Raw genomic sequence first — 26,213 nt, forward strand, 5'->3', positions numbered from 1 at the left:
TTAACCACTGTCACAAATTAAGCACAGCACCGTCTAAAAATAATATTACCATGACCTATGACCTGGTGCGCTGTTCAAGCGTCTTAAAAGCTGCCTTCCATTTTAGTGATGTCTATAACTGTTTGAGGGGAAAACATCTGTTGGTGAGTATGTAGGGACTGTAATTTAAATGCAAAGGTTGAAGTTTATGCAAGCTCCTTAATGTAGAATTTCTGGGTTTGTTTTATGAATTCGAATTTGTGAAGAACAGTGACAGCATTTAGTATGCAGAATGTTCAATGATGACTATCAAACACTCATCATCTATATGTCTTGCTCTCTATCTTTTGCCTGCCTCGCTCTCGTTCTCTCTCACTCCCACACTTCTACGCTTCTGCTTTTATTCTCTCTCTGTGTCCCTCCCAGTATTTTCTTTCAATTTTTGGGACAAGTTGTCTCTTGATTTTAGATTTTGCTTGTCAAAAGGTGGGATTTGTCAGGGAATGCCCAATGACAAATGTTCTTCAAGATTGGAGGCTTTTTTATTGAGATTGGACGCTGTTTGTTTTCTTCTAAACTCTCAGTTTGTATCAGACCCTATCAAACAAAAATATATGGCGGTTGTTTTATGTGATTGCCACATTCCTAGTAACCTCACCAATCATTTTTCTACCATTTTATGTAACTTTTAGATGAACACACTCTGGGGTGTCTGTTTCACATTGATGTGCCTGTTTTCTTACCTAGCTTTCATTGACAAAGTCCTTTACAGATTTTACCAGATAAAACCTGCTACATTTTACTGGGGGCAAAAGCCCTGCTAACAAATAAGGCACCATAAGCAGATCATAATGCAATAAATTCTTAGGCTGCAGGTTGTACCTTTTTCTGAGAGTAGCAAGTCTTATTTGGAGATATCTCCAGGATCCAGTAAATACCCCACCCCAAGGTGTTTATCAGGTTGCTGATTATCCCATCCAATTTTTCCCTGCTGGAAATAGGCTCTTGGCGTAGACGGGAAGAAAAGTGGTGAGTTATTTTACAGTATTGAGGGATGAAGGGGTTGTGGTCTGCTCATATATAAATAAACATTGTGAGGCAGAACAATATTGTGAGAAATGGGGTTGTAGTTTGAGGGGCATGGTTAATACCCTACACAAGCGACAGCCACCATTTTTGTCAGGGTGAACCACAAAAACTCAATAAATTAACTTGTGCTTAACCCTCTGGTAGCTTGGCACGAAAGTAGTCTGGCTTAACTGAGAGGCAATGTGTAAACTTTATGCAGCACTTAAACAGCAATACAATGAAAACACAACGCAAGAAACACCCCACACCAAGTTAGAAACATAGAGCAAAATCCCAATCAGTAGACCAAGATTAATGATTTTTTAAAGTTTAAGGTGAAAAATAGCTCCTGAAAGATCAAAGAGCAAGCTGTGGACATCAGGTCGCCCAAGACCGAGGCAAAGGCAAACGTAATGGCCGACCGCGATGGTGTGATGGTCGGATACACTAAATGGATTGCGCCTGGTCTCGCTTACCTTCTAACTTAGAAGACATTTTTAAAGAGAAGGTAAAGTACAGCAGAGCAAGTCAGCTGGCGGTGTCCGAGGGAAAGGCATTGTTGTCGGGGAGCAGCTGAGCGAAGTTGCTGTTCAGATTCCTTCATTTGGACTTTGTCTCTTTTTTTGGGTATAAAAGATCTCCAGTGGGACAGAGCTGCACAGGATAGCTCCATGAGGCTGGATCCCCCTTCTGCTGAACTTGATTTTCTGCTGCAGAGAAGAACAAAGCAGGAAGTGCCGCTTTGTCAGACCGACTTACGATACACCTTAGGCAGATCGACGAGCAGGAAGGTCCTGGCGGAGCACTTGTTGGTCAAAGTTTTCCTATGGACCAAGTTTTGGATTTGGGATATCTGCCTACCTTTAGCATCACTTCCAAGGGTGCTGAAGTATACAGCCCCAGGTAGTCTGCTGGGAGTGCTTCCTATGGTCCAGGAAGTAAGTTGAAGAGGGGGTCAGAGGGTCCCCTTCTTACACCACTTTGAAGTGCTACAAACTTCTGGAGGCTTCCCCCCTAGAAGTGTCTGTAATTTCCTACCTCCTTGCCGTAGTCCCACTATGTCTTCAGGCATAACAGGATAGTGTGAAGCTCTTTGTGTGTATCTCAGGAAATTTTGTGCAAGTGGGGCTGCTCACTGCTTCCCAACCCCATCCAGCCATAGATGGCCCATTCAGGCACACTTGGCCACCTTTATTTTGTCTCTGTCTGGGAGGAATATACAAAAGCTATCTGCTACTCACAAGAAGTCATGTGACACAGGGACAGGCTGCAGACCCAAATGGTTAGGGCAGAAAAATGCCAACTTTCTAAAAATGGCATTTTTAGAATTGCGACTTAAAGTCCGGCTCTACCATTAAAGAGGAATTTAAATCATAATTCCTCAGTCACCAAGCATGACTTTCCTACCTGCTCCCACTCAAAGGTTAGCACGTATTAAATGTATGTAATAGGGTAACCCAATGTTATCCTTTGAGAGAGATAGGCCTCACAGTAGTGAAAAACGAATTAGTGAGTTTTTCACTAAACAGGACATGTAAAACGTAAAAATACAAGTCCACATTTTTAATTGCAATGCACCCTGTCCTGTGGGCCTTAGGGGTGACATGTATGTATTAAACAGGGAGTTTTAAGCCTGGCAAGGGGATTATTTTAAGCACAATACACACAGGTGGTATTCTGGGAGAAAGAAACCCAACCAGGCACGTACTGCTCCCTGACTGAATGATGCTCACACAAACTACATCTGCTATACAAATGGGAAAGGGGGAAAATCTCAGTTGTCTGTTGGACAATGCTTTCTTTAGGAAAAGAACCCCCATTCACCCGCAGGTGACATGCTGGTTATTGGGTTCTCTCCTCATACCTTCCCTCGAATGGTGCCTTGTGTGGGCTACCAGAATCTAATGGAGAAAAGCTGAAGTGTTTTTAATTAGATGAGCAGTATGTTTGAGTAAGGGGCATAGTGCGATCACAATAAGGGTAGTGTGAGTAAAACTATTTCCTGTGGTAGGCTGAATATCAGTTTTATTCTGGTGCCCCCATTGGATAGGGTTAAAAAAGCACGAAGTGACAGGGAGTTTGGGAAAAATACTCCCTATGCTAGGTCAGCTTGTTTCTGATAGCCTATGTGGTATCCTCATCTATAGGTGGCAGTGTGATAAGGAGCTTAAATTACACCTCTACTCCACCACACTCTTTGGTTGGAAAAAAGAAAAAACCTTTTTTATACAACCCTATCCCACTCTAGTAGTGGCGGGAAACAACGTTTACAACGCAGTGTTTACACCGCACAACCTTTACCATGGAGCCATTACTATGCAAGTCATTACAATGACTTGCGCTGGATGGTGCTCTAGGTTAAGGAATAGTGTGATTTTCTATTCCAACACCTTCCCTACTGTTACGTGGGCTGGAGTTTGAATAGAAAATCATATTAATCCTCAATCCAGCGCCCTCCAAAACAAGTCGTTGTAATGACTTGCGTTGTAAAAACCGCGATGTAAAGTACTGCGATCAAAATGATCGCGTTGTACTGTCATACATCCGTAGTGACATGCGTCATCGTCTGGTCCGGGTAAGCTTGACAGTATTCTAGGGAGCTCTTTGAAGAAATTCTTTTTTTTGGAGGTTATATACTATTAGATAAAAATTCCTCATCCACCCAAGGTATACCTTTATTCGTACGAGCGATGGGAAATATTAAAACTGTAAATACAGGGGGCAAGCAGGATATTGTGGTTCTATAGCCCCAGGGTTAAAAACGTGAGTCTGCCCTACTCTATTGGCCTTACATAGATCCTGGGCATTCCTTAGGGCGAAGAACGTGAAAGTGGTTCCCCCAGTGGTACACCACTGTAACAATTTTACAGAAAAACCGTGGCATGCAAAAGGTAAGCTTATGCATGCAGGTAAAAAGTGATATACTAGCCATATTTTTGAAGTACCTGTGGAAAAAAGGTATGCCAAATTGTTTTGTATGGCTATGTTAACTCTATTGGTATATTTTCTATCTCCTTATATCTTCATTAATATAGATTTCCCATAAAGACATATTTTGTCCTCTATAGACTTTTGATGCCCCATGACAGCTTTTACATGGTTTATACTGTTCTATCATTATTACTGTGTAGATAGTAGTACCATACTTTGGTGTATCTAAAGGTCTGTCTGGATTTCAGACTAATCTCTCTTTTTGGTACACGTAGTGCACAGTGAAATCATTGAGACTCACAATCATTCCAGTATTATAAAACCCAATACATTTATAAACAAAATGTCCTGAGTGTGTGTTATTTTGACATAAAGGTAGCAGCAACTATCACAGACTCGGGTAAGTTATACTCATCAAGGGGCGGTTGGGAGAGGCCCTGTAGTCAAACTCTAATATGCATGTATCAGAGGACAGAAGCTTAAAGTGAGTTGAGGGTCTCGCAAAAAAAGACCATTGCGGTAACGTGAGGCCTGTAGGCTGTTTACTTACAACATCAAAGGTCCCTGCCGTCTGCAGACCTGTTTTGTGCTCCACTCTCCCTGGCTGGTAACTGGTCTCTGTGACTGTTATATTGCCCAGGGCCAATCAGCTGAGATCACTTATGAGGTCACGTGGTTTGTGGTTCGTGAGGTGCGATCTCACCGTGGCGATACACTAACACGAACATGGAGCATGGGTGAGAAGCACACAAAAGAGAGACAAGCTATATAACACATGTACTCTCAAGAAGTGCTTATGCAAAAAGAAAAAAATAGTTCATTAAAAGTGACCCATGGAAGGATACAAGTCTTTAAATCACAAGGATGGGACAAATACAAGAGGCACAAGGTAAGTCATCTAGTAAGAAGCAAGCAAATTCGTGACAAAGCCAAACAATGGTAATACATGGGGCGCTGTAAGCCCAATGTACGTTCTTGTAAACCCACAATAGGTCTTTTCTAATCAGACAGTTTGCTCTGTCTGGTAAGAGGTACCTAAAAACAAGCCAGCAGGCCTTTCTTCTGTGCACCCCCAAATTGGGGAAACATTCCCATATCTGTCAGTGCTGCCCCAAACCTACTCCAGTTTAGGAAAGATCATATAATGCATCTCTTTATGGTTTAAATCTCTTTATTGAATTACATAAAACAAGAACATAGGACTTCAAACTCATCATAGAATATGCAGTATACACTCCTGCGCAGGGGCAACAGTCCAGTGCAGAGTTTACTCAGGAGGTAATCAGCAATATTGGTCTCACAGAACCCCAAAACAACTCAACAGAACCCACCCCCACCCACCCCCTCTGTACACAAATCAAAAGAGAAAGGGGGGGGGAAACCCCACCAAGGGAAGGGGAAAGGGGGTGTCAGATCAGCAGGAAATGGCTTTCCGCCCACCCCGGGGCTTTTTGTGCACTTCCGGGATTGGGGTATCTGCCAGTCTCAAGAGGCGAAGGTATTTAGGGCAACTCAGTTCCCGAAACTCCCCAGTGAGTAGGGTCAGGAAGGGTCTCCACAGTTTCGGGAATTCCTCCCCTCGTCCCGCCAGCCCCAGAGACAGTTTCTCCATGTCAAGCACCGCCCATAAACTATGTAACCAGCCTGTGTGTGGGGGGGCCTGCAGTGTCCTCCAGTGTGCCAATATATTTTGTGTGGCTGCCCCCAGAGCTATCCCAATGAGACGACCTCACCGCGATTTCAGGGGATACATCAAGGCGTGGGCAGCCCTAGCATGATATAAGATGGTAACCGGGGTAGTTGGGTGTCTAAGTGTGCATCTATCTCGTCAAGTATTGAACCCCAGTAGTCCTGAATCCGGTTGCAGCTCCAGAGCAAATGCTCCAGCGTCCCCACTTCCCCACTGACTCTCCAACAGCGGTCACTAATGCGAGGATCAAATTGGTGGAGGCGCTCAGGTTTGTGGTACCAGTAGGTAACCACTTTAGTCAGGGTCTCAGTGAGTCCTGCGTGATACGCGGAGTGCCTCGCTCTGTAGTAAATGCCACGCCACTCCTTGGGGGTCAGCGCCCACCCTATTTCCTTCTCCCACCGGCATCTGCCTGCGTTGTATGTGTGAAAGTTGGTGACGAGTAGGTGTTGGTATAGGTCCGAAATCAGTTTCTTGTCTGATGTGCGTGTGACTAACTACTTCTCATATGCAGTACGGTGACGTTGTGCACCTGGTCTAACTTGTGGTTGAAGAGCCCAATGCCGGATTTGCAGGTAGGGTAGCCTGTCCCCCTCTGGAATGCCGTAGTCCTCCTTCATGTGATGAAATGAGAGGATGCCATCTAAGTTAAAAAAATGCCCCAAGGACCTGCAAGGGGATTGCCACCATGTCCTGAATGCAGTAGGGACAAGACCTGGGATGAAGGCAGGGTTGGCAAATAGGGGCGTCAGGAGAGAAGGAAAGGAGGTCAGTTCGTGCTTGGTGGAGACCCGATCCCACACTTCCATGACGGTACCTGTAACATAAGATGCATAAAGGTTGGGTGGTCGATGGTGTTTAGGTAAGAAAGGGATCCCCTGCAAGGGCATCCCGGCCACTGCCTGGTCCTGGAAAAGCCAGTTCTTGCCTGATTCCAGCTGGTGCCATTCTACCAGGCTCCGGAGCTGGGCCGGTAGAAGTAGGGTTGCAAGCCGGGTATCCCTACACCCCCCTGTTCGGGTGGGAGAACCGCAATGGCCTGCTTGAAACGTGGGCGCCGTCCCTGCCAGATAAAACGTGCCAATTCCGACTGTGTCTGTTGGATCCAACCAGACGGAGGGCGCAGGGGGAGGGTTTGGAAGATGTACAGTATCTGCGGCAGAAGGGTCATTTTGGTGGCCGCAATTCTGCCCAGCCAAGAGACAGTGTGACGTTTCCATCTCCTAACCTCGCAGCGAAGTTGCGTGCGGAGTCTCTCGTAGTTCGCTGCAATAGTAGCCGGAATGGACCCAGGAGTACCACCAGATATGGGACTGTGGAGCCGGACCACTGCAGAGGGTGCTCGTCTTACACTATAGCCAATGTCTCGGCCGAGAGTGAGATGTTAAGCGCAACAGATTTTTCTGTGTTGATTTTGAACCCAGAGGCTGGTGCAAAGCTGTGCATTTCGACAAATAACGCTCTAAGCGATTGGACTGGGTCTGAGAGTAGTATATCGTCCGCTTATAAGCTAATTTTGTGTAAGTCCCCTCCAAATTTGATGCCCTTGATGAGTGCATGTTGCCGGATTCTTTGTGCGAATGGCTCCATATATAGAGCAAAGAGAATAGGGGAGAGGGGACACCCCTGCCTCGTTCCCCTACCGATCGTGAAGCGTGAGGGCGTATGTTCATTGACGTGCACCGCTGCATTGGGTTGTCTGTAGCAGTTCAGGTTGCGAGTACAAAAGACTTCCCCTAGGCCGAAGTGTTGTAAGACCTGCTCAAGGTAGGGCCAGTGAACCCTGTCGAAGGCCTTTTCTGCGCCAATTGCCAGTAACATACAATCTCGTCGTGTACGCGAGCCGGCCTCGATTAGGTGGAGGACCCGTTTGGCGCTGGGGTATAAAGCCACCAGTTATGACATATAGGGGGCTAACCGTCCCGCCAAAATACTGGTGTATAATTGAAAGTCAATATTGAAAAGCGAAATCGGTCGGTATGAGCTACAGCGAGTGGCATCCTTGCCCGGTTTTGGTATGACTGTTATTGCGGCTTCCAATAGTTCTGCTGGGATTGCGCCCAGTTGGGCAAAGAAGTTATAGAGATCCTGCAACAGGGGGGCCACCGGATGGCAGAACGTCTTGTAAAAGACCGCTGAGTACCCGTCGGGGCCAGGGGACTTGCCAAGTTTCAGTCGCGCGATTGCGGATATTACCTCCTCTAGACTGATGGCTCTGTCCAAGAGTGTCGCCTGGGCGGTGTTCAAGGAAGGAAGATTCACACCCTGCAGATATCCCTTGCTTGCTTGCGGATCTAAAGGATGGCCCGTGTATAGGGATCCGTATAATGCCCGAAAGGCCTCCGCTATTTCCCTATCTTCAGTGACCAAGTCGCCGGTGTTGGTACATATGGACGGGACTCCTCGCCTGAGGCGCTGCTCCCTCAGTTTATTCGCGAGTAGTCGGCCGCATCTGTCCCCCCCCCCGGTGTAGTAGGCATGTCAAAGGCGCAGGGCTGCATATTCCGCCTTATCTTGATCTAACGCTGCTAGCATTTTCTTCTCCACTCAGAGTTGCCGCCAAGCCCGGGCCGCCCCTGTGTGTTGGTGCATTAGCTCCAGTTCTACCACCCTCTCTGTGATCTCCGCCTGTTTCTGCGCCCGTTCCTTGTTATTAGCTGTGGCAATTGAAATTAATTCGCCCCGCAGAACCACCTTAAGAGGCGCCCATTGTGTAGCTCGCGTGGTGTCCGCATTGTCGTTGTGAGCTAAGAAGTGGGTGATGGCGGATTTAATCTGGTCCACCACCGATGATGCCTGTAAGAGGGAGTCCCGGAGACGCCAGTGCCGCTGTGGAGGTGATACCGGTGGGAGTGAGAAGGAGGCTATCACCGGGCAATGGTCCGATAATGAGGCTGGGAGAATGTCTATGTCCGTCGTCTACTGCGTCATTGGGGAGGAACAAAGAAAGTAATCAAGTCTGGCATAGGTCTTGTGCACTCCTGAATAATAGGTGTACGCCGTATTATGTGGGTGCAAATGTCTCCAGAGGTCGACTAGATGAAGGTCCCATAGGTGTGCATGACCCGCCTTCTAAAGCGCCCCCACCTGTCCTGACCTTTGACAAGAACGGTCTGAGGTATTATGGAAAACCAGATTAAGGTCACCTCCCGGTAAAAGATGTCGTTCCGTGTGCGCGGTAGCCGCCGCTAGCACACGCTGTAGGAATGCCTCCTGCCTCTCATTAGGTGCGTATACTGAGACCACAATTAGTGTCTGGCTGGCCACAAGGAATCTATATACCAGCAGTCTCCCTTTTATTTCTGCCTCCCGGTTGAGCACCTTGACCGGAAATGTTCTAGACACCAGTATTGTCACCCCTGCTGTTTTCTTGGAAGAGGACGAGAATAGTTGTGTGGGGAAGGCCCGGGACTTAAGGCGGTGGTGGTCCTTAGTTAACTGATGGGTCTCCTGAAGGAGGCACAGATCTGCAGTAGAATGCTCTAAGAGGGACAGAAGGGCACAACGTTTTATCGGGTTGTTTAAGCCTCGCACATTAAGTGTGAGGATTTTAAGTCTTGTGTGTGTCATCCACCCAATAGTGGTGGCCCAAGTGCCTTGTAAGGATTACATAAGGTGAGCCAGGGAAAAAAACGGACCACCTGATGCCCAAACTTGAGCTCTGTGCAGGATGTGAGAAAGAAAACAGAAAAAAAGGTGGACAAAGGGGTACCCCCCCCAAACCAGCCCCCCCCAACTCCCCCCCCACCCCCAACTCCCCTTCCCATCCCCCCCCCCCACCTCCGTCCCTGTGACCTCCCTCACTTCAACCATCCGCTCCCTCCCCGCCCCCAAACCTTAACTTGAAGTTCCGGATAGCAAATCATAGTCTCAGGCCAGTCAATCAATCAATCAATCAAGACATTTGTAGAGCGCACTACTTACCCGGAGGGTCTCAAGGCGCTTGGGGGGGGGGGGGGGGTGCTGCTACTGCTCGAACAGCCAGGTCTTGAGCTTCTTCCTGAAGGAGAGGTGGTCTTGGGTCAGGCGCAGGTCGGTCGGGAGGGAGTTCCAGGTCTTGGCGGCCAGGTAGGAGAAGGACCCAGTCACCTGCAGTTCAGGCCTGTAGTAGTAAAGAGTACGGGAGTGTGTGGCAGTGGCGACCCGGTTGGCCCCCCGTCCCGTCTCCCCACAGCCCTGTGTAGTGGTGGTGCGAGTATACCCCAATACTTGCTGCTTCAGGTCCCTGCTGAAGTGTCCTTGGAGACTTCCTGTATAGCTGCCGCCTGTTCCTACGCCATTGTTGTTGGATCCGGTTTGAGTTTGCTTCTGGGCGAGCGTTGACGCCCCACCTGTTGCCATCCACCTCAGGAAGTCCAGGGAGGCTTCGACTACGAAAGTTGCGGTGCCGTCTCCCCTGTCTCCTTGCTCTCCTCCCTGTCGATGCCTAGCAGTTCACATTTCACTCAGGGACCGGGGCTGGTGTAGGGATCCCTTCCATTTAAAGATGTCGCAGGAAGGTCGTGGCCGTCTTAAAGGCCTTTCGCTTTAGTAGCATTATTGCTGAGAGATCCTGGTATAGCGCCACAGAGTGACCTTGAAATTTGAGGGGTTGTTACCGGCGTGCCTCCCGCAGAATGCGTTCCTTTAGCGGAAAGTCGGGGAGGAAAGCCAAGATGTCGGGAGGAGGGGCCATTGCCCGGCGCGTCATTCCCACTCTGTGCGCCCTATCTATGCGTATCTCGAAATCATCGGGTTCCCCCAAAATCTCCAGAAACAGCTGCTGTAGGTAGTTGGTGATGCTGTCCCTCTCTAAATTGGTAGGCGCGCCTCGTACCCTTATGTTGTTGCGTCGAGAACTGTTCTCGAGGGCTTCCGCATGTGCTTGTAGGTCAGTCTGTTGTTCGTGGAGACAAATAATTTCTTGTTGTAGAAGTTCTATGTCCTCGCTCTTGTTGTGGTCCGCTTCTTGCATTGCCGCCACTCGCTCTCCCAGTCCGTCCACATCGCGTCGCAACTCCCTATGTTCCCCTGCCATGTCCTGTTTGAGGGTTTGGAAATCCTCCCTCAGTGAGTTAAACAGAGACTCCAGGAAGGCTTTCGTAATGGGGGCCCCTCCATCTTCCTGCTCCGTGGTGTCCTCGGTTGGTACCGGTGGCGTTGGGGCCTTCTCCCCTTTATGGGATGTCTTGGTGAGCATGTCGGTGATCGTGCGGCCCCCTCTGTGGTTCGTGTTCGCCATGTCGCCAACCCTGCGTGATCTTCCGGAGCCCCTCAGGCCGGTCTGCCCAAGAAGTGGGTACCTCGTCGGGTGCTGATCCACAGGGGGTATTGGTATCTCGGGCCCAGAAGCAGGTGCACTCCGATGCAGGCTCCCGGTGCTGATCAGGCTCTGAGCAGGTGTCGCTTCAAAGGCTTCCGTGGGTGGAAGGGGTGCGGGTTATGGTGCTTCTGAGATCAGGCCGACCCCTGTCTTATCGTGCAGATGGCGTCACGGAACCAGGGCATTGAGCTGTCGCCTCGTGACCCCCAAATGTCTCTGCTCGAGCCGTCCTCCACCTCTGACCACCGTGTGTGCTGGGTAGGTCCCGCTGGTTCCGGCCCCTCAGCTCTCCACCCACCGGCCCGAGCCTCGGCCTCGCTGGGTCGTGCAGGTGATACTGCTCTGGCGACCCAGGGAGGCACGTCCTCCTCTCACTGTGCTGTCACCTCCGCTCCACCCCGTGCAGGGTCGCTTGTGGATGGGGCTCCGCTAGGCCTCAAGCCGGGGGCTCGAGTTACGCCCTCCCGGCCTCTGCACTCCTCTGTAGTAACTCCCGGCTTTGCTCACCGCTCCATACCTCCGAGTCCGTTCAGGGCCAGATATCCAGGCCGCTGCCCCTCACCAAGCACCGTGGTTCCGCTGCGGGGGCGCTGGGTGGAACGCCGATGCAACGCTCCGCCATGCCCATTGCTAGGCCCAAAGCCTGGGCCTCGATTTTCGCGACCCCCCGGCACGCTCCACCGGAGGCCCACACCAAGCTCACCACCCCCCGCAGCCCGCGCCGGGGCCACAGGTTCTCGTGCTGTCTTCCGATCGGGATGGCGGTACCGTGTCACAGGTCAGCAGGCTGCAGTTGCTCGTGGGGCCGACCCAGACCGGGCTGGTCGCGATCACCCGGCGGGCTCAGCCGCCATATTGCAGCTCTGTCTTCCAGGTGCTCCCCGCGCGGGGCTGCCGCGGCCTCCAACCTCCCCCAGCAGACCATCAATCACACCGGGGCCTCCGCCATAAGCATCGCCGCAGCAAAGCACAGCTGGGATAGATTAGGATGCTCGGGCTGTTTATTTAGGGTGCCAAGGGGTTCCAGGACGGGCAGCCCTTCGAAAAGACATCCTCTCAGGTCGCCATCTTGGCCACGCCCCCTGATGCATCTCTTTAACCCCTTAGCTGCGGCGGCTATTCCGCCGCAGTGCTAAGGGGGAGGGGGTGCCGCACGGCGCTCCCGTACTCGTGACGGAACCGCTCCGTCACGAGCCTTGGGTGGGCTGTGCTTGTGACGGAACGGTTCCGTCACGGCCCTACCCGCTCAATAGAACGCTCAGCGCAGGCGCGGAATTCGCGCCGCGCAGGGGCGGCGATCGGGCCGTGATGGAACCGTTCCGTCACCAGCACAGCCCACCGAGGCTCGTGACGGAACGGTTCCGTCACGAGCACGCAACGGGTTAAAGTACACTATATCACAACACAGTACCATTCCACTTCTTTCAGAAGCCAGTTGCTCTACCAGTGACTTAACTGTATTTTTGCTTTTAACCTTGTAGAGCACTCTGCTTCCTTTTGACTGAGTATGCACTAAACAAATACCACAATACATTCATACACATAGCACGGAATCAGGAGGTCCGATTTATCGGAACAAAGTTTCTACTTTGTTATCTCTTTGCCTGGCATCAATTGGTGTATGCTATATTAAAACCAAAGTTCTATAAGTTCTGAAGTACAGCTCCAAAATATAACATTGGCCATAAGGCCAATGTATTCCAAAAATCGATTGCCTAGTATGCAAATAAGATCAAATATTTTGTAGTATTATCCCTGCCACAAAACTGGAATGGCTTGGTGAGCATAAAAGCGATGGATATAGACACAGATCTCTGTACTTGCGTGAATGTATGACATTGTTCTACATTCTGTCCATCAATTGTTCTTTTTGCATTTGTCACCCAGAGGGGGACGGGTATGCCCAGACGTGGGTCCCGTGCTCTCCATGCCACTGGAGTCAAGCTATCCTGGCTGAAAAGGGGTGAAACCCCGAAACCGGTCCTAAGATGCTTGTTACCAGTCCAGGGAGGACCGTGCCTGGCAGTTCAGGCTGGACTGTTCCCATTGGGGGCAGGGTCAAGACTGATTTGCATATGGCTGTGTTCAAACTGGAATGGCATGGTAAGCAAAAAAGCGGTGGATTTAGGCCCAGATCTATGTACTGGGGTGAATGTATGACATTGTTCTGCATTCTGTCCCTCAATTGTTCTTTTTGCATTTGTCACCACGAGTGGGACAGGACAGGTATGGCCAGACTTGGGCCTTGTGCTTTCCATGCTATCAGAGTCAAGATATCCTGGCTGAAGAGTGGTGCAACCCCGAAACCAGCCCCAGGATGCTTGTTTCCAGTCCAGGGAGGTCCTAGCCTGGCAGTTCGAGCTGGACTGTTCCCATTGGGCGTAGGGTCAAGAATGATTTGCATATGGTTGGGTCCAAACTGGATTGGCATGGTGAGCAAAAAAACTATGGATTTAGGCCCAGATCTCTGTACTGGGGTGAATGTATGACATTGTTCTGCATTCTGTCCATCAATGGTTCTTTTTACAAAATATGATAGCACTTTGTTTTCTTATTGTATTATAATCGAAACACTTTGTTTTACTTCTGAAGAAGTTTTATTATTATTTGAACATCTGAGTGGGCATTGAGTTTCTGGATTGTTAACTGTGTCATGCAGTCACAGCAAAATTCCCCATAAATGCTGTATCCTGGGAAGTTTTTGTCAAAAATTGAATGTTTTCCATTATAAACCACATATAATTAGAAAACATGCTGAATTAGGTAAGATGTTCTTCTATTTTTGTTTTACCCAAACACTCAAATTGAAACCTAACAGTTTAATTGATTGAAATTACCACATATAGCTAACATTTTGGAAGTAAAAATAAATGGTGTACATTTTGATCTAATACAAAAACAACAAAAGAATTACTTGATTGTTTAAGAATATTGGAGACTGCACATTTCAATCATTTCCAGCAAAGGCCAGTTAGATGATTATTTTTTTCCTGCCCAGTGAAGAACATGCCACACCCACTCTGCTTTTTTAAAATGCTATTTTTCAATAAAAGTGCAAATTCTGTAGGCTGTTTTGCTTTGTTTCACCTAACAATGTAGGGTGTCTGCTTTTTCTGGCTTTCTTTTCCTATGACAAAGTGCTTATTTTCTTCAAGATTTTTTTTAATAATGTATTGTTTTTCCCCCCTGACTTTAGCACAATTAAAGATGTTCCCATTTGTCCAAATGGCTTACAATAGGTTGACGGTTCGGGAAGGTGTCCTCTTCAGGGATTAAAGAGGTGTGATTGGTAAAAAGATTGCTTTTATGACTTCTGCTTCAACTTCAAAATGGCAACCGCTCACGAGTCCTGGTACATCATTACATTTAACTTCCAGTCATATGCAGGTTTCAACATTGAAGGAACGTGTGAAGGAAAATTATATATTTGGAATCGTTGTCAAGGCACTATTCGACTTCAAGAAACATTATCGTGATTAGAATATCCCTGTTTCTCAGGATCTCTCCTTTGAGAAGACACTGGCACATTCGTCATCAGCCTAGCGGGTATGGAAGAGAATTGTTTCAACGTCACCATCGCCAGATCCTCAACCTACTACTGAGAACCTCGTCACTATTCCTGCATCCAAAGATAAAGCAGCTTTGCAGCCACCTGTTATTGATTTGTCTCATGTAGTCCAGCCTTCTGGGATTTCATTTAACGCCTCCACCATTGTCTGTTTCACTACCTTTACCATATTATCTATTGTTAATGTTAGGTGGGGGTGCACCCCGAAAAAGTGCTCTTTATCCAGAGTTGTAAGATCTCTAGGTCACTCTTACATGAGACATAAACATTAATTAGTTATAACCAGCAGATGTACTCTCTAAGTCTAGGAAGAGAGATTAAAGTGATTTAACTCCTTTATGCAAGTATAAAGCAGAGTCTGACTCTTCCACTGTTTGAAGCCAGGTTTTGGAAAGTCAGTTTTATTTAAGATCTCTCTTCCTGACTGCCGGGTTGCATTCCACTGAAGTTTTGAATATAGCTGAAATGAAGTTGGACATTCAGATACTTACTACTACTGTTAATACATTTGTGATCTTTAAGCTGATCCAAACCAACCAACTGGCAACATCGAGTGCCGTGGTTCAAATATGTTGTATTGTTTATATTGTGCATTACATTCAATCAACATACCAACCGTACAAGTTATATAAAGGCCGATATATTCTGGTCATTGTTACACATCTTTTACATTGGCATAAGACAGAGAAAACTGACTGCAATTGACAATTGCCCCCAACCCTCCTCCCTTACTCACATATGTATCGTAAAGAGAGCGACTGTACTGCTGGAACCTGCATGCTAGAGCTAGCTAGAATATTAATGTTCCCTTTCAGCAGTCATAGGATCTGTAGATATATAGGGCAGGTTAGTTAATAGAACTCTTTAGAAAGAAGTTAGATAAAGGGGTTACATAATTCCTGGAATGTCTCTCCTTTCCCCTTCTAAATCTTAGTGGGTTTGTAAGGGAATTAGATAGTCCCAGAATTGTTTAATATTATCTGCTAATATGCAGATGTAGCATCTATATCTGCCAATGTCTTCCCAGTACTGTGTGAGTCTGGGGCAAGCCCACAGAAGATCAAGAAGAATGCTGGGGGCACCATAGCCCCGCCAACAGGTCTCACTATGTGGAGGGTTCATTTTGTGCAGCCTAGTTGGAATGTAGTACCAATAGGTGGTTATTTGGTAGTTGTTGCAGTTCTTGTAGCTGAGGTGAGGACTTCTCCTTCGTGGGGGTTCACGAGAGGAGGTTGTATAATTCTGTTATTAGACGTTTATCGTCATTTGTCAGTATAAGCCATTTCTCAAAAGGTGTGAGTGTTCTCTGTGCGCAGTCCTCACTGAGAGTTGCATAACCCAATGTCGTACCTAAAAGGTAACAGAGGAGTCTTATTGTCTGCGCCCGGATTGCTGCCTTGCAGCAAAGGCGGTGGCGTCTAGGCCCGGAATGAAGTGTGGGTTGTCCTAGATGGGGGTCATGAGGGACAGGAATGTTGTCAGTCTTCCCTGCGTCACTGTAGAGTCCCGTGTTGGGAGTATGGCCCTCATAATGGAGGAGGAGTAGAGTCCCCTGGCCCTGTGTTTGCAGATCAACCAAGTGGTCTTCCATACATGTATCCCAGCTATCGCATGGTCCATGAAGCACCAGTGTTTCTCTGATTCACTCAGATGCCATTCTATGATATAACGGAGTTGGGCAGCTTGGTAATATTGGATCAGGTTTGGGATGCCCTGACCCCTCTCCACTCTGAGGAGACAAGCTAAGGACCTGTGCATGCAGATGCTGCACCAGTAGCCTTTTGAGTATGCCCTGTGGATGCATGAGTGCTTCAGAAAGCAATGGGGGCCTGGGAAGCACAGTCCTCTTCAAGACCACAATGCGGCCCAGCCACAAGATGGAATATTGTTTCCATTGGGTGAGATCTGCTTCGACCTGATGGAGTAGCGTGCGATAGTTAAATCGCAGTGTCTGCAAGGGAGGTGGTTAGTTGCACACCTAAATAATAGATATATTAGGACCATGTCAGGGTGTATTGCACAGCCAGTTTCACCTGCTGAGCTGATGAGACCAAGAGGTTGAGACTTCTGCAGATTCATTCTAAACCCTAATGCTCTCCCGAAGATCTGCAGTTCACCCAAGAAGGCTGGCAGGGAGTGCACATGGTCATCTAAGGATCTGAAATTGATATTGGCACTCCTGCATGTCTCCTCGGCTATCAGTCCTAGTTTTTGCCTCTCCCATATCCTCTCTTCTGTCTCCTCTATTTATTATGAATGGAGAGAGGAGGGGTGAGTGAAATTGTGTCACAGTTTCTCATATCATCGTTCCAGAACACTTGCAATGCTTCTGATCCAGCAGCGTACCAACAAAAGATACTCCACAACCATATACTCACCTGGGCCCATAAACACACATACACTTGGTTGAGTAAACCGCTGGAGTCAAAGTTCATGAATTTCTTTCACAGTTTCAAGATTAGTTATTCGATACTCCTGACTAACCTTTCAATGATCAAAAAGTTCTTTCCTCTGGTCGATGGACCATTAGTTGAACTAGTTGATGGTGAAATTACATAAGCTAACTTATTCTTTACTTAATGTAAATGACTACAGACTCAGGAATTTTTTAATCTTTATCTAAATTTCAAAACGCATGTGAACTATCTCAAATACACAGTGCAGTCACCGTCATTCATAGGAGAGAAAATTCAATTAAATCATCAAACATGTACTTTTTATTCATGCAATGGTCAGTGCTCAGAAAGGGAGAGGACAGAGAGAAACGGTTCCCGTCAAAGGCGCTATGGGACACAGAGGGATGGGTTAGTGACTTGCCAATCACCCCAGTCTTGCTCGTTTTTATTATCGTTACAATCGGATAGAGAGCGCCACGCAGGGTGCACCACAGGGCGTCTATCTTGAGCCGAATGACAATTGGTGCAACATGCCTCATTTTTATGCCCACACAGCCTTGCGGTAACTGCGAAGAGAGCTTGTTAACGAATGAAGTTTGGTCGTGTATCCCCTGCAGTCCTGCCCCACCAGATTTCTGATCTGCTGGCAGCCTGCCCCGAGGGCTTTGGCCTAGCTCCTCGTTGAACACTGTGCAATTTGTTTTACTGAACTTTCTCTGAGGCCGCTAAATGGATGTATGATAGAACCATCAGAATAGGTAGCCATTGTTCTTTGTCTGTCCCTGCTCAGCCATTTTATAGCTACTGGTACTGAAAAATCTTGAGAGACAGAAGATGTCTTCACAGGCCCCTCCACTTAGAAATTGAAAGAGGACTGATCGAAGAGCCTCATAGTAATAGAAAGAGGACTGATCCAACCTCAGCAGTGGCCATTTTGGCATGCACAATTGACCAACAACCCTCGCAATCTATTCGGCTGAAGGAGACCCAATAATCTCCACTGTATTATTGGATGGCGTAATTTTTATTTGAATTTATTTTAACTTTCTATGGCTATATTGTTGATCATTTAAGAGGGGTAAGTCATCATCTATTGCAATAACGCCACTTAAATCTTCCACATCCCAGGGTCCACTGACAATGGTGCTATAGGGCTTTCTTCTAGTAGGCCTTGTCCATAGGTCAAACCTTTTGGGCCCAGTCTACTTATACAGTTCACTATTCTTAATAGACCTTTGCCTATAAGTGACTAGAACCGACCCAAGATCTCACCCTCTCCTAGCACTCCGCCCACCATGGCTACATCTATCACCAGTCCTATTTAAGGCTCACTTTCTCAAGTCGGTTTCAATGCCATTAAGATTACTTATCCCCCTAACCTGACTAAAAATGCTGCTAAGAAATCCAAACACAATATAATCAAAAGACATCAGGAACTGCTTATTTCTGATACTTATTTCTGTCTATCTAATGGCAACATCTTGAGCGACCTAATCTATTTAACGAACAGAAGTCCCCAATGGAGGAAAACCCTCATATCCTTATTTCAGATCAAACAGACAAAGAAAACACCTCATGGGTTCAGGCTTTCCTTTACTTCCTCTCCAATCTTCAAAGCCGATCTCACAATTACCATTTACAACAACGGGATCGTTCTAACTCAATCTTCGTATTGAAATCTAAAGCAGTTCGACAAACTCTTTATTTAGATTAAAAACTCATTACCTAACAATACAACATCTTTGCGACAAGATCTAGCTCTAGCAACCTCAAGGGTACCCCAAAGCGTTGTTCCCAGTTCCTCTTCGGATACACCTCCCTACTCGCCCTCCTATTGACCTTTGTCCCTTATGGGTGGCGGGTCGAATGCTCCTTCCATTGCACTCCCGGTAACCCTTTCACCATTACTAACCTCTCTATCAAGGCAACCTGGTACACTGCAAAACCTCAGTAACCAACTCTCCCCTCTGGAGCCTCTCAATACTGCCACTGATCCATCTGGCATTCCTCAAGACCCTTCCTCCCAGTTAGTTTCCCTCACACAACTTCTACGCCTACCCCAGCACCGAGACTTGGTGGCATGCTTGGACAAACTCCCCTCTCCGGAACCTCTCAATTTTGCCGCTGACCCACCTGGCAATCAACGAGACCCTTCCTCCCCGCCAGTTCTCCCTACACAATCTACCCCTTCCCCAGCACCCAGACTTCGTGGCTCGCCTGGATGATTTATCCCTCCAGCTGCACCTTCTCACCCTTGAACTTCATGAACTGAAATCTCTCTCATTGGAACACCTCCCCCGGATAACCTCTCTCCTCCCTGGTACGAATCAGCCCAGATCCTCACCTAGCCCTAATGTTAAAACTAGCCTTGACCAAAGCTCTCCCCTCTATATCCCTAAAACCGTACCCCTACCTAACGCACCCTCCCGCCCCTGAAGATCATTGGCCTTTCTCGCGCCCAACAATATCGATGAGTTGCTCAACTCTTAATCGCTTATCCTAGACACCAACATGATCCCTACGGGGCAAATCCAGACAATCTCATGAGTGAACATCATACAGACTCCTCTCTCCCTTTTTCCGGTACAACTTAAATGCGTACTACTCAACTGCACGTCAGCCAGCAAACATGCCTCTGATATCTTCGACCTCATCCAATACAATGAGATAGATATTATCATCCGGGCTGAATCTTGCCTCAATCCCTCTTCCACTCCTATGCTCGACCTCCTAGTGCCCCCTACTCAGGACATAATTTGTCTAGACAGAGCTTTGAAGCTGGGAAGGGGCTTAGCCTGTATTCATAGGACCACTCTTTTGGTCTCCCTCTCGGAGTCTTCTACACCATCATTCATCGAATACCTTTGTCTCAACATCTCCAAAACAATCATCCGGTGTGCAAATTACACACATTCTATCACTCCCCTTGGGACAACCTCCCCTTCATTGTACAATTAACGGAAATCATCTCTGCCAATGTCTATTCCGTTCTGTCCCACATCTACCTCTGTGACTTCAGCCTCCACTGGTCTAACCCTAATGGCCAATCTGTAACTTGCCTCAAATCTTTCTGGAGTGATCACGAGCTGATTCAACATGGTTACAGGCCAACCCATAATAAAGGTGAAACTCTGGACCTCATCATCACCAAAGGGCACATCATCACAATGGATTGGTCCGACCACCACAGCATCTTCTTCCATATTAACATGGATGTGTCCCTACGGAAGGGTCAACCAACTAAATCGAAGATCTGGAAAAGGCACCTCAGAGATATCAACACAGCCGATCTAGCATTCTACTGTGTAGTTGCCTCTCTTCCCAAGTCGACATGTCTGAGATTCATGTACCCAGCGACTTCTACAATATCTAGCATAATGGATTCCGTTGCTCCTCTCCAACAAAAAATGCCTCAACAAAAACATCCAAACCATGGTTCAACTGCAACTTAAACTCGGAATGTTGCAACCTTAGGGCTATCGAACGATCCTGGAGATCCAAACCATCCACGGACCAGCTAAAAATCCTTAGATCGGTTAGGGGCTCCTCTAACAAGCAAATCAAGAGAGCTAAGGTGGACTATTCCAGATCCGAACTTAATCATTCCGCACGCTGCCCCAAGAAAGTTTTTTAACTGATTAAACAACAATCGGTGGAAGCACCAAACCGCCATTATTCGGAAATCAGCCCCCCCACATTTGATGATCTGGCTGCTTTCTTTACTGAGAAATCAAGACTCATCAATATTGATCTGGATACCAAGCAGGCCCTACTGCTATCCAATGTGTCTACTCCCGCCCGGCCCTAACGGAATCCATCGAACCTTTGAGCCTGGGCATCAAGAACAATGCCTCCTCGGACATCTTTACCCCTCCTCAGTAAAAGAGACATTAAAAAGGTTCTTTAGAGTATCAACTCTTCTAATCATTTCAGCGACCCGTTGCCACCTTCCATATTTAAAGAAATCAAGGATGTAGTCTCTCCCATCTGGACTAAGATTGTCAACGCGTCTCTGTCACAAGGCACGATCCCGGAGTGCCTAAAAGCAGCTCAGGTAACACCCATATAAAAAAAAACTACAGCAGACAGCACTGACCTCAACAACTTCCACCCTATCTCTAACATTCCCATCCTCGCCAAACTCCTAGAAAAACGTGTCCAGTCGCAACTCTGTGCTCACATTTACAATTTCCATCTCCTGGACCAGGATCAATCAGGCTTTCGTAGTGGGCATAGCACCGAATCGGCTCTCACTCATGTTATGGACGTCATTTTAAAAATGCTTGATCAAAATGAATTGTGCCTCCTTAACCTTTCCTCTGTGTTTTACACTGTTAATCCATCCTAGAGCACAGGATGGGCCTGTCTAGTCCGGTGTTGCAATGGTTCTCGTCTTTCCTCCATTACAGATCCCAAAGAGTGAAGGTGAATCACTCTCTCTCGCAGCCATCTCCAGTATCCATGGGTGTCCCCCAAGGGTCTGCCCTATCTCCCATACTCAACTTTTTCTTGGAATCACTAGCTAATGCACTAAATTCCACGGATATTCTCTTCCATATGTATGCAGATGACACCCAACTTTATTTGAAAAATGTCTTCCCTGGATAACATCACCTCACTCAACACTACACTACTAACTACTCAAAACTGTTTAACTATGAATCACCTCCTGCTCAACACCTCCGAAACAGAATTCCTTCTTATCTCTCCTCCAAATCTCACCCCTAAGCTGGACCTCTGGTTAAATCACCTCACTGCCTTCAACTGCTTCCCCCTCGTTATCGAATCAGCTAAATCCCTCTGAATCACTCTGGACAAGCACTTGAACATGAAGCCTAATATTAGCAAAGTATGCAAGGGAGCTAACCACCTGTTGAGGATACTCAGGAAGCTCAAACCTTTCCTCCCAGAAGCTGACTTCAAACAAGTGGTCCAAGTGCTTGTTTTGCCAAGACTTGATTATGGTAGTGCTACGCTCTGTGGTCCCCCCAAACATACCTTGGCCCTGCTAAGGGCCTCATTGAATGCGGCGACCAGACTGATCACGGGTACCAAAATAAATGTGCACATCTCTCCAGTCTTAAAATCCCTAAATTGGCTGCCATATGAAGCGAGAATACAGCTAGAAATTGCTTGTCCATCTCACAAAGCCCTCCATTTCAAAACCCCCAGGTATCTAGCACAAAAACTGGAACTATCAGGAGGGGCTAAACTCTCTGGGGGTGCTAACTCTCTCCTCCTGAAACTTCAGATCTTTCACAAAAAGAGAACATGCCACCGAGCCTTCTCCGGCTCAGTTCCAAAGATCTGGAACTCCCACCCACCGGAAATACGTAGAATCTCTTCCAAGGATGCCTTCAAATTGGAAGTAACAAGATTCCTTATGAACAAATTCTTACCTTAATAGGTTGTTGGATTGTCTGCTGTAATGCATTGGACTTAGACCTTTAAACCCTTGCACTGGTTGTTATTCCTTCCCGATATGTAGCAGTTATGTTCTTATTATTCTGCTGATCCTGTGTACATATAACCGTTCTTGTCCTGTGAGTTCTATTTTGATATGTGATTTTGTCTGGATTCCATTTGACACATGTACTGCAACTGTTACCTTCCTTTCCCCACAACTGTAAAGCGCTCTGATATACCTCTGGATCATGTTTGCGCTATATAAAACTTTATAAATAAAAAAGGACATCTGCAAATAGCACAAAATTATTTACCAAGAAAAGTGTGAAGACCAACCCCCTGGCCAAAGGGCTGGTAAGGGTCCCCTGGGATAGATCAGGCGATAAAGACTTCAGGACAGCAATCAGGACTGGATAGATGACCTCTCTAGAATACTGATGACTGTGTCGCACCCCTCTCTAACACTTTCTTCCTCCTCGAGATTCTTCCGCGATCTTCTGTCTAATCCTAATTAATTTAGGATAGCTGGCTCTGCATTCGATTCTTCATCAGCATCTCACAGCATCTCTCTCAACATCAACATCTCCCGCTCACAGCATTTGTGTCTCCCGAACTCTGCAGCATTCAGCAAATCTCCATCTAACTAACTAACTAAAAGCTATCTCAATTATACTTTTCGTTCTGCATGTACCACCCATTAATGTTTCAATATCGCAAAAATACTAAATCTGATTGGTCAGGCAAGGGGGGAAGATCATCACACCATACTTATGTCATTTAATTCAATAATTCTACTGTTCGCAAACCCAGCCCCTTAATTTTTATTCACAACTTTTATTTCTCACCCACATTCATTTTTCATTTGCAACGTTTGTTCTTAAACTCTAATATGCAGGTCCATTCAGTTGAACTTTTTGGCCTCTACTCTCAGGCTCGGGCATTCTGCGACCTTGTCCTCTTTCCAACCTTTGTTTCATCATTCTGGATTAACTTTCAGTGCCCATGCGCGAATAACACATGGCTCAGCCCACTACAGCCATACATGAGAAGCCCAAATATGCACTAGTGATAAAGTCAGAAAAACAGATGCTTCCTTAAAAAATAAATGGTTTCACTGTATACCACCCATCTCTACTCTATCCCAGTTTATTTATTAGACTTATCCCTGCGTTAGCATTAGTAAAAGTCACTCGATTTAGTTTCAAGCAAGCAGATGCCAAACGCACGAGTCTTCAAGACTCTATATTAATATATCTGCTCATGCTCAAGAATTTCCCTCCAAGCGACAGCATTGCATACGTAGATGCAGTTGACACATGCTCAATAAAGATTTCCCTGTATAAAGCAGTTTAGTCCTTCGTTCACACTATTACCGTTCATAAACACATAAGCAAGCTTCACTAACCTGCGTGTTGGTGTGGTGCGCATTAGTTTTACACAAAACAGTTTTTAATACTTGTTAGTAAGTTAAAGGAGCCGATTGCTTCCAAGCAAGTCTCTTTTCTTCGAGTCCTTGCTCCATCACCTCTGTTGTAGAAGCACATGAAAGAAAGACAAAGGTAGCCATTCTATTTCCCTCGAAGTTTGATTTGTACAAGTGAGGATGGCCTTTTTGCTTTAACCACTGTGCATAGCTCTGCAACTTTAAGAGAGCGGGGAAATTTCCGGCTCTTAGTTTTGTTAGTGTGACTAATATTAAGCTCTAAATATAATATTTCAAATAATATTGCAATCACGCACACATTTTTAGCATTACTATTCAATGTATTACGCTTCCAGGCCCCTGTGCCTGTCATGCACACACTCTAATAAAGACTTTTTACTTCAATATGGCATGCAATTAGGCCTGGCTTGTATAGTACATGTAAGTGTTAGGGAACAAAACTCCTGCTACACAGGACACTTCTTTGAATCCGGGAAAGGTCTTGGGTTCCTAGGAGCATTTAAAATGAAGAAAATATGTGGTCGCTAGTTATTTCACTAGGAACACATAGCCTTTGATCTTTGGGCATTCAACATAAATATTAATGTTGCAGTGGAATGTCTTCCAGGAATTAGATGCTATACATCTTCTGCAGACTGTTTAAGTAGAAAAAGATAAGCATGCCATGAAGGGCAAAGGAGAATCACCAAGTGCAACCAGATACTTGATACATGAAGATATCTGTGTTTGGATCTCCTTGCAACATCTCAAGATGCCAAATGTCATTGATTTGGAAGCATGCTGGGGCAAACTTGAGTAGTAGGGCAAGTGTATTTGATTCATATGCCTTGGACAAATAAGATTTTGGCTGCATGGCTCTTGAATTCTTACTTTTTTGACATATTAAAATAATTGATGATTATTAGACAAGAGCAGCCTTAACTAAAAACATTGTATGAAATTAAAAGGATTTTTTTCATGCAAGGAGAAAGGTTGTGCCCCAGAAAGACCTTAAGTACTTGCTTCTAAGAATCTACTTGGCAGCAAAGTGAAGGAATATAATAAATGAAGACAAGACATCTTTCTTTACTGAGAGAATCAATGAAATAAGAGGCTTATTTCACACTTTTCTATCAGTAACAATGCTAAATTTATATGGAAGCTTTCTCCATGGGAGAATGGGCTAATGATAATTTGGGTATGCCTTTGCATTGCAGTCCAGTGCTGAATAAATATGCATCTGAAGTTCTGCCCTCACTAGGCAGGTCTTCTAATACTGTGACCCTGGCCTATAGAGAATTTGCTTGCCTGATAAGGGTTTATGGCTGATGAGGCCCTGCCTTCAGACACCGGGTAGTTCCTTCTCTTTTCAATGAGGCAGAGGAGCTGCAGTTTTGGCTGGGTGGTCAAGCCACTAATTTATAATTCTACTGTTGTGCTAAACTGCCTGACCCCCTGAATTATTGACCTCATGTATCACTGAAAACACTATAGTTTGGTTTTCAAGAGTGCGTCTCTGAGTGTACCTTAATATTTCGGGGCTAATTTGTAACTTGTTCAAGGACCAGAGTAAAACATTACATATGAAAATGATGTCCGTTTAATTTCTGGATTTAAATAGATAATAGAAAGGAGGGGAAAACAAAATGTTAAAAGGTATTAAAAAAAGGTTTATACCTGAAGAGTTGAAAGGAGGAGTGTGGTAACCGGTAAATGTAAATATTTACATTTTATTGGTGGATATGTTGGCTTCTTATAATGAGGGTATGGAAGGGACGGTTGAGCATCATGCTCCTGCATTTCCTTGGGTCCTAGAGCATTGTTGTACATATTGTACTGTGGTGATAGTGTTGTTTTTTGGAAGAGAGAGCAGTTTGGGATCAAATTAGTCGAGACATGCTCCTAAAGTTCAGGTTTTTCAGTTTACTATAAAGTATGTTGCGGGTAAATTTAATGTGATGATGGATTTTTTTTGTCTAGATAGTTGCTGACAAATAGTAATTAACCCCTTCAATGCTCATGACGAGCTCAGCTCGTCATGAGGTACACCTCTCGTACACTCATGACGAGCTGAGCTCGTCATGAACAATGGGAATAAATCGGGATCAGCACAGGAGGGGAATACCAGCATTGATGGTGTTAAGAAGTTGATGAGTATGAACTAGAAGAAGAAAAATCATTAAGTACTCAGGAAATTAAAAGGAAAAGTTGTCCATTGAATTATTAATGGCAGAAGGAATACTATTATAGTTGTATGTCATGGGTCTATTATTTTTTCATAGACCAAGGTCTTAAAATAGAAACAAGACAAAAGCCATTTAAAACCTATTTTTCAGTGTACAGATAAAATCCCCTATAACATACATCATTGTAGTTCATTTCTTGCACTATTTCAATAGCTGATGAACAGGATAAACAATTGTGTTGTAACAACAAAGGGTGTAAAAAAA

At 46.1% G+C, this 26,213-nt stretch overlaps 1 protein-coding gene across 1 annotated transcript in view; it reads left to right on the forward strand.

Moving 5' to 3' along the window:
- SWT1 (SWT1 RNA endoribonuclease homolog) overlaps positions 1 to 26,213 on the forward strand; it is a 1,175,709-nt gene that overhangs the window by 373,992 nt on the left and 775,504 nt on the right. The window lies entirely within an intron of this gene.

The sequence above is a fragment of the Lissotriton vulgaris genome, chromosome 1_1 (genome assembly GCF_964263255.1).
Source record: "Lissotriton vulgaris chromosome 1_1, aLisVul1.2, whole genome shotgun sequence".
In the NCBI taxonomy this organism is placed as follows: domain Eukaryota; kingdom Metazoa; phylum Chordata; class Amphibia; order Caudata; family Salamandridae; genus Lissotriton; species Lissotriton vulgaris.